Raw genomic sequence first — 6,322 nt, 5'->3', positions numbered from 1 at the left:
GGGGGCACTAACCCCCTGCACTGTCATGGGAAGAGAGTCGAAGAATTTTGGTTTATGTTTTAAAATCACCACAATAAAAAGACCATAAATATAAATCAAAGTCATAATTGGCATTACTTCAATAAAAGAAATAATCAAAATTTCTACAATGGACAAGTCCAAGTTGTTTCTCATCCCATTCCACTAAAAGAGCTCATATGTTCTCTCTCACATTTAGTATGTGAAGATCTTTATAAATTTCCCCAATAAAATTTATGGTCACAGTAGGAATGCTTAAAAGGAAGCAGATTTTAGAAACACCTTACGGTGAAAATTTGGAATATCTACATTAACAGGAATTTGGAAGAAGTTGATTCCAACGCTCATGGATGACTTTGAGGGGTTCAAGATTTCAGTGGAGGAAATTGACTGCAAATGTGGTAGAAATAGCAAGAGAGACTTAGAATTCCTATGTATCATGAATGTTCTTAATGGCATTTAGAATGGTGAATCCTTTCTAGAAGGTTTTCAACTTTGCCCAGATCCATCAGAGGAATTACAATCTACAGCAGCTATAGCCTTACAAAATGTATTTCTTAGATAGTAGGGCTTAAAAGTCCAAATGACTCCTTGATCCATGGACTGCAGAGATGCATGAACTGCACGTCTTAGCAGGTGTGAAAACAACATTCATCTCATTGTACATCTCCGTCAGAGCTCTTGGGTGGTCGGGTGCACTGTCAATGAGCAGTAATATTTTGAAAGGAATCTTTTTTTTCCTGAGCAATAGTTCTCAACAGTAGGCTTAAAATATTCAGTAAGCCATGTTGTAATTAGATGTCCTGTCACCTGTTGTTGTTCCATTTAGAGAGCACAGAGTATATTCAGCATAATTCTTAAGAGCCCAAAGATTTTCAGAATGGTAAATGAGCACTGGCTTCAACTCAAAGTCACCAGCTGTATTAGTCCCTAATAAGAGAGTTAGCCTGTCCTTTGAAGCTTTGAAGCCATGCATTGACCTCCTCTCTAACTATGAAAGTCCTAGATGGTATCTTCTTCCAACAGAAGGTTGTTTTGTCTACGTTGAAAATCTGTTGATGAGTATAGCCCCCTTCATTAATTATCTTAGCTAGATCTTCCTGATAACTTGCTTTAGAGATGGCTTTTCTTAAACTTCATGAACCAACCTCTATGAGCTTCTAACTTTTCTTCTGTGGCTTCCTCACCTCTCTCAGTCTTCATAAAATTGGGGAGTTAGGGCCTTACTCTGGATTAGGCTTTTGCTTAAGGGAGTGTTGTGGCTGGTTTAATCTTCTATTCAGACCACTGAAACTTTCTCCATATCAGCAACAAGGCTATCTCACTTTCTTATTTGTGTGCTCACTGAAGTAGTACTTTTAATTTCCTTTAAAAACTTTTCCTTGCACTCACAACTTGGCTAACTGTTTGGCACAAGAGACCTCGCTTTTGGCTTTTGACATGCCTTCCTCACTAAGCTCAATCATTTCTAGCTTTTGACTTAAAATGAGAGACATGTGACTATTCCTTTCACTTGAACACTTAGAGGCCACTGTTGGGTTAATAATTGGCCTAATTTCAATATTGTTGTGTCTCCGGGAATAGGGAGGCCAGAGGAGAGGGAGAGAGATGGTGGAACAGCTGATCAGTGAGCCATCAGAACATATACAGCATTTATGTATGATGTTTGCCATCTTATACAGGCACTATTCATGGGGCCCTAAAACAATTACAATAATAACATCAAAGATCACTGACCACAGCGACTTCCCTGGTGGCGTAGTGGTTAAGAATCCACCTGCCAATGCAGGGGACACGGGTTCGAGCCCTAGTCCGGGAAGATCCCACATGCCGCGGAGCAACTAAGCCCGTGCACCACAACTACTGAGCCTGCGTTCTACTGAGCCCATGAGCCACAACTGCTGAGCCCACGTGCCACAACTACTGAAGCCCGCGCACCTAGAGCCCATGCTCCGCAACAAGAGAAGGCACCACAGTGAGAAGCCTGCGCACCGCAGCGAAGGGTAGCCCCCGTTCACCACAACTAGAGAAAGATTGTGTGCAGCAATGAAGACCCAACGCAGCCAAAAAATAAAAAATAATAAAATAAATAAATTTATTAAAAAAAATAACATCACAGATCACCATAACAAATATAGCAATAATGAAAGAGTTTGAAATATTGTGAGAATTACCAAAATGTGACACAGAGACACGAATTCAGCAGATTCTGTTAGAAAAATAGTTGCTGGGTACAGAGTTGCCACAAGCCTTCAATTTGTAAAAAATACAATAAAATGAGGTATGCCTGTATACATAGGTATATGTATATGTATATATATATATATATATATGTGTTTATACATTTGCAGTATATGTATGCAAATATTGTAAATAAAAATGTGTCTGTATTTTGAAATGTTGGTATTAGCTTGGTAAAATGTCTGTAAGGATACTTATCAAATTGTTATACTTGGAATCTTAAGGGGTTGGGATTGGAGTAGGGAAGGGCACTTCAATTTTTTTTATAGACCTCAAACTGTTAAAATACATGTATATTGCCCCTTTAGTGGTAAACAAATTCATGTCATAATTTTTTTTTTGAGAGAAAGAATTGGGACAAAGGAAAACTGAAAGTAAGAAATGTAAAATGAAGCCAGGAGTCTAAACTGGGAGATGTGCAAGACATTCAAACCAGAGAAAAAAGTGCTGTGGGAACCTAAGGGACGGATGTTGGAGCTGCTTGTGAGGCTGGGAAAGGTTACTCTGCACTCTAAGAAGGGGTTCTCTGGACAGAGCGTGGTGACGAAGCCCACACAGGGGAGACTACTCGTGCAAAGATATGAAGGAGGAAAATAGGCTGGAATGGACCTATTGTGAGACGTCTCACAACAACCAAACGTTGTGAGATGCTTGGTGGAATAATATTTTGAAATATTATTCCATCTTCTTTCTCTTTCTTCCAATATTTTGTCTTTTATCTGCTTAGATTTTTAGTACATAGTCTGCTCTGTGTTCATTGCCTCCAGGAGAATTCTGAGACAGAAAGCTGGAATATATTGAGAAACTTCCAGCTTTTGCTTTAATTGCACAAGTTCACAGGAGAATTTAGTGGATAAATATCACTTGTGGGTACCGTGATACCCTTGAACTTCTGTATTCCATGCAAAAAATACTGCACGTGAGCAGGGAGTAGAAAAAGGAGGGTGATGCTTTGTGCACAGAGACCATGAGTTAGAGAATGGAGGGCCATGCTCTCTGTCATTGTCCCAAAGGCGAGGCTGGACCAGAGAAGCAAATATTTCTTGACTCATTATTATTTTTGTATTAACAATTTCCTTTGTCTTGCCAAATCACAAAATTATTGCAATTAGAGAGACTTCCTGTTTTGCAGGAGATGGCTGTCTTGTTTGATGTGATTATTATAGACTTTCTATTTCGCTCTCAAAAAATGCCATGGTTTGGGTGATAAATTATAGAGTCACTCTAATTATCATCAATGCATATCAAATGTATGCTCTTCTTTGTGTTCTTCCACTCTTCCTTCTCCACCTTTCTCATTTTCAAAAGAATTTGAAACATCCTTGTAAATAAATATAAGACAACATGAAAAGATAAATATATTGAGTTCAAAATACCATAAAGATAGGAAATAAAACAAAACCAAGAATAATGTGAACACACACAGTGACTAATATAAGGTTTCATGTATCTAAGTTATGAACATGTATTTACCTTTAAAATTAGCAACAGGATTCATAGTAACAGTGAGATGAAAACATCAATAGCTCAGTGCAAAACACCAACAGGAAATATTTGAGGGCCCAAAGCAAGCTAATCTGAATGCAAAATTTTTGAGTCAGAGTTTATCAGTTTTCTCATTGATGCCTGCTGTAAACCATGCATGAAACTGAAGTGTTGGGGTGAACAAGACCAGGTTCTAGACCTCATGAAACTTACATTCTATTAGAGGAAACAGATAATTAACGAATAAAATCAATAATTTTATTCTATTTAACTATAAAGGAAGTAAAACTGCTGCTAGTTTTAGATAGAGGTATCAGAAGGCAAATTTTTGGGATCCAAGAATAAAATATGAGGAAGATAATGTGGCCTCAATATCCTTTAAACAAAGTAACGCTCTCTGAGAATTAAAGACTCAATCAATAATTAAGCAATCTGTAATTTAAAACCATATTCATTAGACTTACATGTTTATAATGAACACCTAAAAACGTTTTTCTGATTCTCCAGTTTGATTTTACATTTTATTCATTTTTGCTTTTTTATTTTTCCTTTAAGAAAATATAGCTCTTCTAGAAAGCTATATTTTAAGGTTGAAGTAACATATTTAAAGTAGAAAACTGAATGTATGAAGAAAAAATTTATTGTACATCCTTCCAAATTTTTTTCTGTGTGACTAATTACTTACATTTAGCTCAGCAAAGCTACTATTCTTGTGCTTTGTAGCAACTTTTTTATTTTTATGATATATTATTATTTTAGTTTTAATAGAAGAAACTGTATATCCTCATTTTAATGGTTACATACTCCTGTATCATCGTATGAGTCATATGGATGTAGTGTTTGATTTAAAAATGCTCTATCATTATTTCGGTTAAGAACTACTTTAAGTTTTTATAATTTAATGGTTGTGCTTAGTCCTTAGCGTGAAGAAATTTAAAAGGATTATACTGTACTGTGTTTGAAATGACATAAGATGTTATTACAAGCAGAAAACCCTACTAAGTCATTGGCCAGTATATTTGGAAATGAAATTTCTAACTATTTGCAAATAAGGATATTAAGCATTAAAATTATTTTGGGCTAAAATTTTTTACTCAGATTTTAATCTAGACATGTTCAAGAATAATGCACACTAATTAATCTAATAGTAAAAAAAGTTATTATACATTGCTTACTAAATATGCACACAAAATTCCAACATGTTTGACATTTTGGTGTTGATAGTGTAAACAGCAACTTATTTATTCTATTGTTTATTCTAGAAATTATAAAAAGGCATGATTAGTCAAATTCTAAGATACACTTTATGTTGAATCATATATTTGTTATATGTATTAAATGCATTTTCTGTCATTTTATCTCTTTATCTTCTTAAATTATAGTAGCCAATTGTTATACAATATGTCACAAGGTTAGCAGAGAATGGCACCTAAATATTTTTCTGTAGCTGGAAAAAGTTCCTTTGGGAAAATTTTACAGACAGATCCTGCCTCCTTGGATAGAGACAGTGCTTTGTCTTTCAGGCAAATGCTCTTTTATTCTGCAGTGGATTCCTTTGGTAGGGCCTTTAATTAGGAGTTATTACTTTCTCATTGTTCCTAGTGAATCATAATGCAGTGAAATAGCCCAAAGCAGATGTTTCACACCAAGAAACACATGTTAAATCAGTGCAATGACAGGCCATATCCTGAAAACAATCATTTTTCTCCTGGGAGATAATCTTAGCTGTGTATTTTGCTCACAGCCTATCAGGGATCATTTTCCCTCCAGCTCAGCAGACTAGAGGAAAAATTGTAACCAGGAAAGGACTGAACTTCGAATAGAACAGCACACAATGTGGGCTGGACTGTTTGTACTTCATTAGTTTTATGTGTGTGTGTGTGTGTGTGTGTGTGTGTGTGTGTGTGTGTGTGTACACAATAAGCCAAACTTAGATAAATGTATCATCAAATACTTTGACAGTCTTCACCAGTGCACAGGACTGGACTCTTCCTTGTGGTGAAAGCACCCACCTAAAGGGAAAGGATATGTTTTCACTGTCAAGAAACCCAGGAAGGATTTAAGAGTAGGACAGGAAATGAGAAAGGCCTTAGCATTGGGAGGTGAGAAGCTGCTGTCTCCTTAGAGCATAGGTAGTTGGGCCCAGACTGTAAGGTGAGAAAATGCCTGAAGCATTCAGTAATGGATGAACTGGCTTCTCTCTTGTAGAGAATGGCCAAGAGCTAGGCCTGCTTTGGAACGACTTGTTAAAAGACTTACTGAGGTATATTAAAAATTTTACGAGTTTGAGCAAAAATTGATTGGATTTAGGCAGTGCCAAACCGGCAGTGGTTAGGAGTGCTCTATGGATAAGAGCTCTGGGAGAAATTCTTATGGAGAAAAGGGGGAAGCAAAGCAAGGAAATTATTGATTGGCAATCGCTTAAAGCCTAAGCTGTGGGTGCTTGGTTGTCCTTGGGTTTTCATTTTGTAATCTTGAGGCATTAACAGGCTTCTATTTTTGGTTTGCTTACATCGGCTGCCATGGCATTTGAGCCGTCTCTGTCTAATCACCTCTTTGTTTAATGAGTTTAACAGAC

Source organism: Neophocaena asiaeorientalis, unplaced genomic scaffold (genome assembly GCF_003031525.2).
Source record: "Neophocaena asiaeorientalis asiaeorientalis breed wild unplaced genomic scaffold, Neophocaena_asiaeorientalis_V1.1 scaffold70, whole genome shotgun sequence".
Lineage (NCBI taxonomy): Eukaryota > Metazoa > Chordata > Mammalia > Artiodactyla > Phocoenidae > Neophocaena > Neophocaena asiaeorientalis.
The sequence above is the reverse complement of the archived record's forward strand: the minus strand, read 5'-3'. Positions refer to the sequence as shown.